The sequence below is a fragment of the Schistocerca americana genome, chromosome X, assembly GCF_021461395.2.
Source record: "Schistocerca americana isolate TAMUIC-IGC-003095 chromosome X, iqSchAmer2.1, whole genome shotgun sequence".
Classification (NCBI taxonomy): Eukaryota; Metazoa; Arthropoda; class Insecta; order Orthoptera; family Acrididae; genus Schistocerca; species Schistocerca americana.
In genome coordinates, this window is record NC_060130.1 from 514,773,870 (window position 1) to 514,788,865 (window position 14,996).

Sequence of the window (14,996 nt, forward strand, 5' to 3'; positions counted from 1 at the left end):
AGTGGCCGTGCGGTTCTAGGCGCTACAGTCTGAAGCCGAGCGACCGCTACGTTCGCAGGTTCGAATCCTGCCTCGGGCATGGATGTGTGTGATGTCCTTAGGTTAGTTAGCTTTAGTTAGTTCTAAGTTTTAGGCGACTGATGACGTCAGAAGTTAAGTCGCATAGTGCTCAGAGCCATTTGAGCCTTAACTGTAGCTTCCCGGAAATACCTACAGTGTTGTCCAAAGGAAGAAAAGTTTGAGTTGTCATTCCATTCACGCTGGGGTAATTAATGACTGAGTACAAGCTACGATGGATAAGGATAAGCAATATAATCAGCCGTGAACTTTCTGCTAGTGATACCCCGGAATTCTTCTCTAGTGGTCTGTGTATGGCTGGACGGTGGTTTAAAATTGCTACTCTCAAGAAAGAGTCCAGCTTCTTGGCAATTCAACGAGCAAGTACAGGCTACTTCTTACGAGTCAACAAAACCGACTGTAGCCAATGGCAAAAGCAGCCGTCCACAGAGCTTGCTGAACGGCTAAATGGACAATGGCAAAGTGACACAACGCTCGCATTCTTCTTTGTTGCACCGACGTGCGGTTATAAGGTGCGCAAGTAAAATATTTGTTACAATGGTAGCAGCACTTTTTTGAATGCTACCGATACGTCCCCAGATTTTCCCCCGATGGACAGAAGTCTTGTTATCGATCTCATACGAGTTGCGTGTGAAAACTTCAGTGAATGGAGCCATATGTAAACTGCAAAGCGTGTAAAAAATGCGTGTATTCGTATGGAAAGACATGTCGACATAATGTTGAACCCATAATGTTGGGGCAGAGTTGCCTTCTGTAGTCATTCGAACGTAATGGACGTGAGGACCCGTAACATGATGAAATTGGACAAAGCACAGACAGAAAATCTTCAGAAACATCATGACGGGGATGCGGTAAAAGCTAATGTAACTATACGTAACGTAAATGATGAGCAGAAAATGTGTTTCCAACTGGTTAAAGTACGCACGAGACGGAAAGGAAGCAGCTGATGAAGTTCTACGTGCGAGAGCTGTATTTCCGATGTGTACCACGCGAATAAACTGATGGAAAGAGGATAACACAGATAGAAACTATTATGGATTTTATTGACATGCGCAAACAAGATTATTTTCTGCAAACCATCATCACAGCGATTAAGACTTGATGCTGCTGCTTCCATCTTCAGTCCAAGCGAGAGTCAATGAAACTGTGTTGACTAACTTCCCTGCTCACAAAGAGAATGTCCCCGTCAAGTCCAAAATGAAGAAAATATTGGCACCTTTTTTGTGGAGCACGAACTGTGAACGCCGAATTCTACGATGCAGTGTTGAAAAAGGATGATACGCATCCAGCATGTTGCGCTGGTGTACATAGCTGGAAAGTAAAGACTGCGGCACGTCCTCAAACTGAGACGCATGTGCGCAACTTCTTGACTAAACGCAGCCAAGCTGCTCTCCAATATCCACAAAACTTCCAAGATTGATGTCCGTGAATTTCCATTTGTTCCCTCGCTTCAAAACTAATTTAAAATCCCCTTTGCGCTCATACTGAACATCATAGCTTCAATATTCTCCTAAAGAAACATTCGCGGAGTGACGTGTAGTTGCCATTGGAGATACCTTTCATGCTGGATAGAGCTCTTTTGTTCGTAACTTCTATTCCCCCGCCCCCCTTTGTTTAAATAATACCATTCACTGAAATTTTTACACGCATAGTGAAACACACATGTTGCGTAATCGTTCCATTTCTCAACGCTTCGTAACTTTAGCCATCTAATCCATGTGACTAAGGCAAGAAACTTCTTACTAATGCAGTAACCATTATTACCGAATGTTTTCATTCTGTTTATGCCTCTTATTAACGAAATATTTTACACAGTAGTTAAATTTAAAAGATGGTTAATATACGCGAGGCTCCACTTAATTGGACATCCTTAACGCTATATAGACGATATCAAAATCAGGATCATGCGAATTCACAGGATACTGACGACTGTGTATTTTCCTGTGTGTTATTATTCACGTATGGTTCCAATAGGGCCACGTAAGGTACAATCAGTCAATGTCGCTTTTGATGGTTAGCCTTCCTTTGTGTCCAAATCTGTTTCATCCTTTCAGAATGACGTCTCTTTCTTTCATCAGACCACGGTGTTCCAGTACGTTTTTTTTAATTTACCTCTGACCAACTTTCCAATCAAATATCTTTTGTCTGAATCTTTTTCTATCTGTAACATCTGCCTGAGCTATATCGGCTGCTGTAAGATCCTCCTTAATCACAGCGATCCATTTAATTGGCTCAGTTTTGGCCTTACTTCTGTTTTCGTAGAATTCTAATATTTGTTTTATCAACCTTGTGGGTGCCATTCTTTTAATTTTCACATAAAATTTAAGTCTTCGTCTTCTCATGTCACCATGTATGTCTGAGTATTCTTCTATTTCCCTATTATTTCGCAGCCTGTGAATTTCTCCATCAGTTATGTTGGGGCGTAATATTTTCCTAATAATCTTTCTTCCTTTCTTTCTTTTGAATTTCTTCAATATCCCTTATTCTATTTAAAATTAAAGTTTTTGCTCCATAATAACACTCACGATTGATTACAGAGCTGTAATGCCTAAGTGTACCGAGTTAAGAAAGTGATTTTTTTATTACAAGTGTTTTGTATTAATCTGAATGCAGTTGTCATTTTTTGACAGCGAACTTCGTTTACAGCTTTCTGCCGACCATTTTCTCGTATGATTTTCCCTAAGTATTTAAACTGATAAACACTTTTTATTTTTCCATATTTTGTGTTCAAAAACTTTGGTGTTTGTTTGTTGCATGTCATATATTCCGTTTTTCAAATGATATTTGTAATTTCATTTTTCCGCAACTTCTTTAAGAATTTCAATATGTTTTTGGGCTGTGGTAATATCCCTAGTCAAAATCACCAGATCATCTACAAAGGCGAGGCAATTTACTCTGATATTACTTCTACCTAACTTGATTGATTGATCTATATTTTGACACTCTATATTTTTCTCTCGCCATTATGTAATTACCTTTCCCAAAACACAATTAAACAATAATAAGGGGAGTCAATCTCCCCGTCAAACACTAGTCTGCATATCAAATGGCTCAGAAATATCTCCTTTAACTTTAGAGCTAGTGTCGGTTAACATTTCCTTAATCAGTGTCAAATTTTTATTGTCTAGACCATGTTCCTTGAAAATTTGGAAAAGAGATTCACGATCAACTGAGTCGTAGGCCTTTTTAAAATCACAAATGCACATACAACATTGTTACTAGAAGTTCTTCGAATCAGTTTTAAATTAAGAATTTGTTCCGGAAACGTTGTTTGATCTAAAGCACCAATTTTATGTTCTAACTGTTCTTGACTGCCAGTAAGTAAATATTGCAAGAGAATTTTGTATGTGACGGGGGAAGAGAGATTCCTCGGTAATTATTAACATCGATTCCATCCCCTTTTTTATGCAATTAACGAATTACGACAGTTTTCCAGTCCTCGGGTATTTTCTCAGTTTACCAGATATGTCCTATTAGTTGTGTAATCTCTTTTCTAGTGTTATGACCACCTGATTTTAATAGTTCTGGAATTATACCGTCTTCTCCAGATGCTTTATCGTTTTTAAGTCTCTTAATTTGTTCAGTTATTTAGATTTCGTCACGTTCTTTAGAGTTAGGTTTGGTGTTAGTTTGCTGTGGTTGGAGTTAATTCGCTGGTTTTGGACAGTTTAATAGTTTTTCAAAATAATTGGCAACTACCTTACAATTTTCATGGTTGTTAAGAGCCAAACTGTCATTTTTATTTTTGAAGCGGAGACTTTGAGGTTGGTAACAGCTTAGTTTTGTTTTGAAATTTTTTTATAAAAGTTTCTTGTATTGTTCTTTTGGAAGACTTTTTCGATTTCTAAAAGTTTTGCATTTTTGTTCTTTCTTTTAGTCTGTCGGATTAATTTCTATGTTTCTTTTCTTATAGTTAGAAAAGTATTGTACGTATTTTCAGTCTTGTTACTATTCCAATTTTGGAATGCCTCATGCCTTGACTTAGCTGCTGTTTCACAGTCCGCATGCCATCATGTGTGTTTTCGTTCCTTTCGAAACGGAATTATATTCTGTGCTGTTTTGATTACCTTTTCTTGTAGGCTTTGCCAACTGTTGAATTGTTTTCGTTAAGTTCACTTGTTAGAGTTGGGGTTATTTTAGCAGTGTCAAATTTTGGGATAATATTTTTTGTTTTGAAGAGTTTTTGACGTTGGTGTTAAATAGTGGTCAGAATCAATATTAGCCCCTTTTCTAACTTGGACATTTAAGTTTTTTGTAATAAGGGCATTAAATTCCCCAGTAAATGTATTATGTGCCTGTCAAGTTTTTTGTTTAGAAGAGTTCTTCTTAAAATGTGTTGACATGATTTTTAGGTTAAAACTTTTGCACGTTTCAGCAAGTCTTTGGTCACTTTGGTTTGTCCACTTACGCGCAGAAATTCCGCCCAATGATTTTTTATATTTTTTCTCTTTACGTAATTGAGCATTAAAATCACCCATTAAAATTTTAACATGGTTTGAGGGAATTTTCAAGAAGATGGTTTCTAACGTTTCCTAAGCTTCATTAACTTCTTTAGGTTTTTAAGGTTATCTACATTGATTGACACATGAGCGTTAACTAAAGAATATGCTTTATTTGCTCATTTAAGAGAAATTGACATCAGTCTGTCATTAATGGATTTTACCTCCGTTATTGAATTCAAAACATTTCTGGGACAGCAAAAGCAACTCCAAGATGTGCTGTATTATTTAGTATTCTTCTGTCAGTTTTACTTTTAAAAACACGATAATTGCCGAAATCCATGGTGTTATTGTCTGCCATTCGTGTTTCTCGAAGTACCAAACTTTTAACCTTCTGTTCTTTTAATGTATCTCCCAAATTATGAAGTTTACTTGGTTGCAGAAGTGTCTCTATGTTAATTGTTGCAAAAAACGTATTTGTTTTGGTTTTAAGTTGGTCAGACGACTCCGACTTCCTCCGTTGAATCACATTGCGGTTTAATCTGGCAGCCCCAGAATCCGGTGGATTGACCACCAATGTTGTGATTTTCAAAATGCTCCGTGATGATTGTACCTGGAATCGGGTGGGGTTGAGTAGACTCATTGAGTGAACTCAGAGAGTTAAGACTGGAAGGATTAGTTCCAGAATATAAATTTTAACCACACCACTGGTGAACAGTCGCTGACCACTTTGCCGCTTTCTGCAAGACAGATGCAAAGTGCATTTGGTTTTGTTTTGCCTTGGTCCGGGACCGCTTATTCTGTATTCGCAGCTGTCCACAATATCTGATGGAACGTTCACTATCCGCTATCTGTGACCCGTCCAATACCCTAGGCAAGGTCGGCTTCTTAGAATTTCAGTTGCGAAGTCCTGAAACCTGGAAGTCTTTTCCTGTATGGATATTTTTATTTGTTTATTTTGGCATTCAGTGACTAGAATAGTCAGCACTTATAGAATTTCATGTGAGAGATAACCAATTTTTATACAAAAAGGAGAAACGACTGTTTGTAAACTGAAAGAAACACCACATGCAGTCAGTAACGTAAACGAATATTAGGCAATAGATATATACAGGATTATCCATCGTGTACATATTTCACATTAACAATACTGAAAAAATATATAAATGTAGTTTACAAGGATAATATGACAATACGCTCGGAAGGCGATGTATTTTTAATGGTTAAGTGAAAATTTTTATACGGCAAGACAGTGTAAGTGTTAATGTTTATTCGAATGAGAGTATTATTTTAAGAAGAATATGATAAAAACTCCGTACACCTTCGATCTGACGCCTGGTAGATACAGTTTTCATTCGTTGGTAAATATTTATTCTACTTTTGGAAATTAATTAATATTTTTCCTATATAAGTTTTGCTCTCAATACGAAAAATTATATGTGATTTTATACTTCTAGTGAACTGTTACGGCCACAAGCTTATTAAGATGATCCGTAAAAATTCCGTGAGTAAATCGTATCCTGATTATTGATTTTATAAAGTTCCCGTTGTATCTTATGTAACAACGGGATACTCATAATGTCAGCTGGTGTATATCCATAGAACCAACCAATCTCTTTATTACTTGTTGTCCACTCGTCTTACCATTTTTGTAGGCTCTTTATTAATGTAACGCAATCGGTGTGTAGGAATGTAATCAGAATAATGCAACTGTTGTCAGCTTATTTTCCAGTGTTACCAAATTTTTCAGTTAACTACGCATTGTAAAGGGTTATTAACCAAGAAGGTTTGCTCTTTTATCTCGTGTATAAAATTTCCCCGCTTGAGAAATATTTATCTCTTTTTAGCAGTGTTCTAGTTCTTCTTCTTTTAAAATACTAAGCCTTAAGTCTGCAGCCACACCTTCCTTTTTTCAGCAGTCATATTCATCTCCAAGTATGAAGTATATCCCACCTCGATGATGACATTTTTTAAAATAGGATGTTCTCGGTCGTCCCCTCGTTTTATTCTCTAGGTTCTTGCCTTCGCAAATGTTTCGTAGACATACATCCAGTCTAATTAAGTGTCAAATGAGTTCTGCTTCGTGATGGTCTGTAACTTTCAGCAGTTCTTTCCTCTCTCATGTTTCTTGTATAATCATCTCATTCGTTTAACTGTCAGTCCCGCTAGTTATGGTTCTTAAATGCACTAGGTACTCACTTAGAGTATTACGTCATTATCATCTCTGACGGGAAGGGTTTTATGTTTACCGCACAGGTTTTATTGTGATCTTAAGTTTTTTATATTGCCTTGGCCAGCTCGATCATCAGATCTGCCTCCAATCGAGAATATATAGGATATCGTCGGAAGACAGCTCTAGCGTTATTCACAACCGGCATTAACCCTCCCTGTATTGGCCGACCAAGTGCTACAGGCTTGAAACTCCATCCCACAAACTACCGTCCGGCACCTGTACGACACAACGCATGCACGCTTGCAAACTTGCATTCAGCATCCTGGCGGTTAAACGTTTTATTAATGTACCAGAACTTCACATTTGCAATGACTGATCCCGCGCTTACATTAACCCACAACCTTGGAATGTTAATCACTTAAATGTACTACCTAGACAAATACATTTCTCCTTCTTCTTCTTCTTCTTCGCGGATGGATCACTTATGACCACGCGTAATCAACATCTGTTGGCCTTCCTTTTCGCCCAATATTCCTTCATACGCAACGAATGGGCTAGCTTTCGTTGCGTAGACCACGTATGTCGGTTAGTTTTTCTGTCTTCTTCCTCAAAGCCCCGTGTGTCTGTGATTTTGCTGATTTCATTTCTGTCATGTAGATTTGGAGACCCTAATTCTCTCAGGTCTTTTTCCGTCTGTTTCTATCAGTTCGGTCTTGCAATTTTGTTCTTTAAAAATGTATGGGCTACATGCGTTAACCTGTTTGAGTCCATTCTTTCTGAATGACCCATGAATTGGATTCTTCTCATGCCCATTGTGTCTGTTTTTTTGGAGATATTTTTATACATTTCTGTATTGGGTTTTGGATAATGCACACCATCTTTAGTTCTTGGTCCTAGGATTTTCCTCATTATTTTGCATTCTTTCACTTTCAATTCCCCTTTTAGTGTTCTGTGTTGAAGATTTATTGTCTCAGATGCGTAGAGAGCTTCGGGTTTAATTACTGTTGTGTGATGTCGTATTTTGCAGTTCCACGAGAGACTCTTTTTGTTGTAAACGTTTTTTGTTAACTGAAACGCCGTCTCAATTTTCCACCGGGGGCCGAACCCCGAACCGGGGACCACTGCGGCTGCGGCGGGGACGGAGCCTTTCCGTCGTTTCTAGGTCCCCGGTTAACATAAAAGAAACAACATACAATCCGTGCAAATGAATGAAAGTGCGCGAGCATAGTGCCAGAGGTCTGCCAGTCATGCACAGAAAGTTGAACGTCACAAGGCGTAGGAGCAATGTGACTATAGCGCCAAATGGGGCTGTCCCCGCAACACGAGGCAGTTGAAAGGATGGCGAAAGACAGTGTGTGTCAATCAGCGAAGAGTAACGGTGCACTGAAGTACCGTTCTCCATTATAACATGGCCCGATGGCAACATTTAGATGACTTCAGATGGGAAGAATCGTCAGGAAACTGGGAAAAAGACGGTGCGTGAGGAGTGTAGCCCAGGAGTTTTCTATTGTTCACAGCGTTGTTTCGCGTGCATGTGGAGCGTTTCGAACCACAGGTATTGGTGTTCGAAGGAAAGGAAGTAATGGACGACGGTCAACTACAGCATCAGATGGCCGCTGCATTGGGAAAGAGGCAAGAAGGGATCCACGTCAAATAGTGGGTGCAATTGCAACCACATTTAACAGGGCTGCAAGGCACGCAATCTCACGCTCCACAGCGGCACGGCGATTGAATACGGGTGGTATCTTTGAGCGACGGTCAGTAAGTTCTGTTCCTTTTACACCCGCACATCGGCGATGGTTTCAAGGGCATAGGGAATCCACAAACAAGGAAAGGGGTCTCCTGCAGAGTGCAGAATCAGTCAACGTTATTCTGTTGCTGTACTCCTTCCGCGTGTACGTTTCTTCAGTGGTCCCGTCGGACCTGACTTCATTTTTATGGATGGTAGTGTGCGAACGCATCGAACAACGCAGGTGGAGGAGCTTTTGGAACGAGGGAATTTCCGTCGAATGCAACGGTATGCTCATTTTCCCGACTTCAATCCCACCGAGGACATGTGAGACCCATTGGGGGGCGGGGGGAGGGGGGGGGGGGGGGGACGTACTGCAGCACGTCCACATGCACCAACGAACATCCACTAGTTGTCAACGGCGCTAGTGGAGTAATGGAACGCCGTACCACGAGAACTTATTATCAATCTTGTGGGTAGCATGGGAGCACGTTGCAGAGTATTCGTTGCCCATGGTTATCACGCAACTATTAAGAAACATGTTCTCCTTAAGTGATATTCAGGTGACTCTCATAAATCGCCCTGACTTCAGTGTAATTACTGCTTTTGAATAAAAGTATCTTTTCTGTTCATCTCACTGCGTGTTTCTTTCAGTTATCTTCTGCACTATACTGTAGCAATTCTGTGTACGGTGCAAATTTTGTCGAGCTACTATGTTAATTGGCATCATGCGATAATTACTTTCATCCAGTGTATTAACCATTGAATGGGAACTCAAATTTAATTAAAGTCCTTAGTGTGCTATGTAAATATTACAAAACTAATACCTGTATCCTAATTCAAATGAGGCAGTTAGTGCTCCAGTAGGTCACAATGAAGAGAAGGAGAATACAAAGCTACAACTGCTAGCAGGCAAAGCATATGGCAGAACATATCAAACTAGGGGAGAGAGGGGGGGATAGAGACAAGTCAGTAAAACATAAACTACTCTTTCAGAATAGCACAAAGACAGTCAGGCAGTTTAATGTCCTTATTTGGCGGACACACACCATAACGATTTCATGTGGCCGCACTCTGTAAGAAGCTTCATACATTTTGAGATTTAATTCAAGAAATTGTTGCACAGAAGGGTGATTGGTAGGAAAGCCACAGTTAAATTTCACTTTTGAATTTTTAGAACTGTAGCTATTATCGAAAAGAATGAGGGTGAAAGACAACTGCGAAGGAACCATTCCGGACACTGTCTCAGGCGACTTCACGAAACCAGGAGTACATGAAACAATAATCGTGAGATCGCTTTTAGAATCCAATTGGTCCCATACAAGACTCCATAGAGTCAGTTCGCGATTGGGGACTGTATATTGGCGACTAAAAGTTATTTTAAAAATTATCGTTTTTGACTCCCAACTATTTTACACAACTTCGTTTCATGAAGATTGAACATAAGGTATTCTATAGACTCAGTTCCTACTTAAGTGGAGAATTTTTTCAAAGATGTGCATCCAATACAAATATATTCGTCTTCGTATAATTTATTTCTACATTTATGTAGTACACACACATAGTTACAGCACATTTAAAACACCTACGATGGAGGAGGGAATCGAGCCCAAGACCTTAATTTTTGTAAGTCGGTGAAGCTGTCTCGAATCTATAGAATGCAGATGGAGACTTTGTTCCAGAATTCAGATTCCAGACCACTACTGCTTATTCGCAAAAGCTAAGAAGTCTACGGAGCATAGCCATAGTGAAATTCATCCTATTGAAATAGCGAACGTCAGCAATATCAGTTCGTGTCTGTGTTGTTGCATAAGGCTTACACATACTACTACATCAACACTCTCATGTACACTAATTTCTAAAAATGTTATGTTGCTGGACCCGACCTTTCTAATTAAGAGCAATAAGAAACATGTATCGACTACGCACAAATGTTGCCCCAGTCAGTCCCATGCTCCCTTTGTATGCCTGCTCCAATGCACCGACTACACTGCCTTCCTAGATGTCCAATACACCCTCCAAACATCGCAATGATCCCTTCCATTACACCTGAACAACATTATTTCCTTGTATATGCAGTGACGCCTCTCAATCAATCCTGAAAAAATTGTGGAAATAATTATAGCACAAATTACTTGAAATGTTCTATACCTAAAATTTCACAGCCGTCCCCATCTAGTAACCATCCAAACGGAAACCCGCAAGACACTGAAACTACTAAGCAGGCGAACATGAAGAATAAAACCCCCGGCGATCATTATTCTCACACAACAGGCCCTCATCCGCCCCATTCCCAACTATGCAGAAATTATGTGGATCTCCGTCGGGATCCCACGTCTATCATGCGAACAAGGCATCAATGGGTTTAGGGGAAGCAGAAATCATCTACATACAGAATCTCAACAGCCCTGTGCGGCTAGCACCCGAGAGAACAGATCTGGACGCTCGAGTGTCCAGGATCGTTCAACCACGCCACGTACCGTGAGCTAGCAAGAGGGATTGGTTACAACATGACAAGTATCCTCACGGACAGTGGGACGACGTCTGCAGCACCACAAAGTGTCAGCACGGCGACCATTTTTGTGACTGTGCTTGACCCGGCAGCAGAGAGAGGCGTGCCAATAATAAGGGCCCACCTGTGGGCACGGGAGGTGAACCAAGACGTTTTTTCAGACGAGTCTTCCTTCTGCGTGTAGCATCTCGATGGACGTGTTCGTGAGTGACAAAAGTTACCAAACTGAATTCGTCAGCTCCATACCGGCTTAGCACCTGACGTGATTGTGTAGGGGGCTGTCGGGTACACAATACGGTCGCCTTAGGTTCGCGCAGTTGGGAATTTTGACAGCAGCTGTTACATTTCAAACGTACTAAGGCTAGTGGCCGTGCCGTATTTTCTAGCTCACCATGGGATTATCGGTTTAGAGACTACATATTGCTCGTCCTGACCTACCTAGATACAGTGGGTGTCCGACTTTTGCCCTGGTCGATCTCTGACCTAGTCAGGTTTGCTCAGCGAATGGCACTGTAATACCCACTAGCAACTACGATCGTGATATCAGATCTACTCTGGCGAAGAAACCTAGGAAGGACGCTGTTCGAACAGATCAAGAGGAAGATTAAGGCAATGTTGTGACCCGTGAAAGATAATCTCGCTCTGAGAGTACCGGGAATTTACAGCATTACTTGTGAGTGTGGCAAAAATTATACGGGCCAGTCTATAAGAACTGTTGCCGATCGCTGTGTGGAACACCAGCGTCGCCTGAAATACAGGTATCTAGAAAAATCAGCGGTGGCAGAGCACAGTTTGTTAAATGAACATAAGATTTTATTCGATGAAACAAGACTACTTGCTCACGCTTCAAACTATTGGGGCTCTGTCATCAGGAAAGCAGTTGAAATTAGACTCTGTGCAAATAATTTCAACAGAGACTCCGGTTATGCACTCAGCAATGCATGGAAGTGCGCAATTGATAAAGAAAGAGCGCAGAGGGAGACTTCTTACATTCCTCGCAGTTCTCCGCCTATTGCGATGGATGGCGCTGCAAGCAACGCTGGATAGGGCGCGCAAAGAAAATCTATGGACATAGAGGCCGCCACCTACTTACGCGCCGTTTTCACCGTGACGTCATCCAGCCAATGAGAAGCCGTCCACTGCTTATAAGAGCAGAAGCCTCACCGGTCCACGATAATCAGTTTCACCCCTGACGAAAATGACGGAGGTAGTCATCGAAAGCTTGGGATGTTATCCAAATTTGACGCGGCAGGTAAACCGAAAACTCTTTGTGCAGTAACTATGATTGATAGATTTTGACATAGATTTGAAGCAACATGGAACGACGTATTCTTGTCTGCCATCCAAACTCACATTCAGTTCCCAGCCGAGAAATAGTCTTTCTTACTGTCAGAATTGATATCTGTGTGTACTACATTTCTCACCTTGTACACTAGCAGAACACCTGCTGCAAAGAGCCATCAAAAAGCCTCCGTCCGAAGGCTGTACAGTCCAGAATCGGTATGCCAATCATGAAGAATGCCTGTGGATATTGAGGCAATCATTCTAACGATGCATCAGACTGAAGATACCCGTTTCATAGAACACAGTGACCTACAACCTGATGAAGTCCATAACAGCCTGCTACATATCGTCGACTCTTCAACGCTTTTTTTATGGGACTGAAGGCGTGGTAATTACATACGGAGAGACGACGATTACAAGGCGGCTGCTCGAGTGGCTCCTACGTAGGTTACATTTGCTGCATGGGGACGTACCTTAGCATGGAGCAGCAGCATCTCTTGTCGCACTGTTCAACAGCGATGGTCTTTTCGGAAAACATACTGCTCCATACACATTCTTCATTCTACTACCGTTGTCTACCGGGTCTACCGGTGTTTGTCCTTCGGCAGCCAAGAAAAGAAGAACAGTACGTTGGTCCTGTTATGACGCTTTCGGCAATAACGTCGCCATAATTCACGTTCCCACATCTACTACACACACGTCGGGAAGACACGATTGCCACACTAATCTCTTGCCTACATGTCAGTGCTTATATATGAGCGTCGGAGTCGCGCTACGTTGCATATACGCCACAGCAACGTTCTCAAACGGAAACATGTTAATCGTCACTTATGATTGAATTATGTATTCTTCATACTGTACTGTATAGGGTGATTCTAAAGGAAATAACAGATTTCGAATAGACAAACTGTGAAAGATAGAAACTCATTGCTCAAGTCACTGGATAGAGAAAGGTTCAAAGTTTTATGTTAGCACAGACACTATATCACACTCTCTACATGAGCGCCATGCATTGCTCGAGAAACATGGGCTCAGTAGTCCATTTCATCATTCCACACACGAATCAACAGATCATGTTTATTGAATCGACAGCTTCAACAATCCGATTTCTCAGATCTTAAAGAGCTGCTGACATAGGTGAGACAAATATTCTGTCTTTTATGTACCCCCAAAGAAAAAAATTACCAATCCATAGGTGTGGGATGGTGTTGTTAAGATAACACTGCACATGAAGGTGAAAGTGAGGCTGGGCGCCGTCATGTATACATATGAAATCATTAAAATCTTCGTGAAGTTGAATTTCACAGCATGTACAGGTATGAAATTCCTGTCGCAGTGTAACTCCGCAAAAAAGGAAAGTCAGTACACTTTATGAACAGAAACGGCACAAAACAGGTCCAGTTTTAGTTACTCTCTTTCATGTTTGACGATGAAATTGAAATTTGTGGTAAGGATTTATGGGACCCAACTGCTGAGGTCATCGGTCCCGGCCGGCCGTGGTGGCCTGCGGTTCTAGACACTTCAGTCCGGAACCGCGTGACTGCTACGGTCGCAGGTTCGAATCTTGCCTCGGGCATGGATGTGTGTGATGTCCTTAGGTTAGTTAGGTTTAAGTAGTTCTAAGTTCTAGGGGACTGATGACCTCAGATGTTGAGTCCCATAGTGCTCAGAGCCATTTGAACAACTTTTTTTCATTGGTCCCTAAGCTCACACACTACTTGATGTAACTTATACTAACTTATGCTATGGAGAACGCATACACTCACGCCCGAGAGAGGACTCGAACCTCCGTCGGGTGGAGCCGCACGGACGTGCAAGGCGCCTTAGACCGCTCGGTTTTGACGATGACTCCAGTGTTTCGTGAATCTCAAGTATTAACATTTCGGTGGTTTACTTTGTCTGATTTATGAAACGTCGATTCGTCTGAAAAGGTGAGTCGTTCGGAGAAGTGTCCTCTGCCGTATCCTGGAGATCTGAAATACAAGCTTCTTAAATTCTGTTATGGTCACTGGGATGAAATTGTTGCAATAGTTGCAACTTGTAAAGCTTCATATGCAGGGGTCGTTTCAGAACACGGTACACTGTTGTTTGAGGAGGTTGAAGTTCCTGGCGTGCCCGTCTTGTGGACTTCAAAGGGTCCCTCGTGCAAGCATCTCGGATATGCTCGACAATTTCATCACACGTGCGTGGCCGACCAGTGCTCTTTCCTCTGTATATGCATCTAACTTCCAGGAACCTACGCCAGTCACAAATTTGCTTGTGCAGAGGCGGCTTCTTACTGAATCGACGGCAGATTGGTTTCTCTTGCGGTGTAGTCACCATATTGCTACAAACAAACAACAGTGCATCTGTGTCTATGCTTTGAACCTTTTCTATCCAATGGCCTGCGCAATGTATTTTTATGTTTAATAGTTTGTCTATAAAATGTGTGTGAAATATTATGGGACTTAACTGCAAAGGTCACCAGTCCCTAAACTTCTACGCTACTTAACCTAAATTATCCTAAGGACAGACGCACACACACCCTTGCCCGAGGGAGGACTCGAACCTCCGCCGGCATCAGCCGCACAGTCCAGTTTGTCTATAATAAACAACTGAAATCTATTTTTTTTTCTTTTTAAATCACACTGTGTATATACAGTAAGCAAAATTTCGTTATATGCTATTCTTTTTGGCGTTACAATTTTTATGATCAGCTGCGATCTGTATATTAAAAAAAAATCATAAACGGAAGATATCGCCAGAAAATGCAATATAGAAATGAAATGAATAAAAATGGAG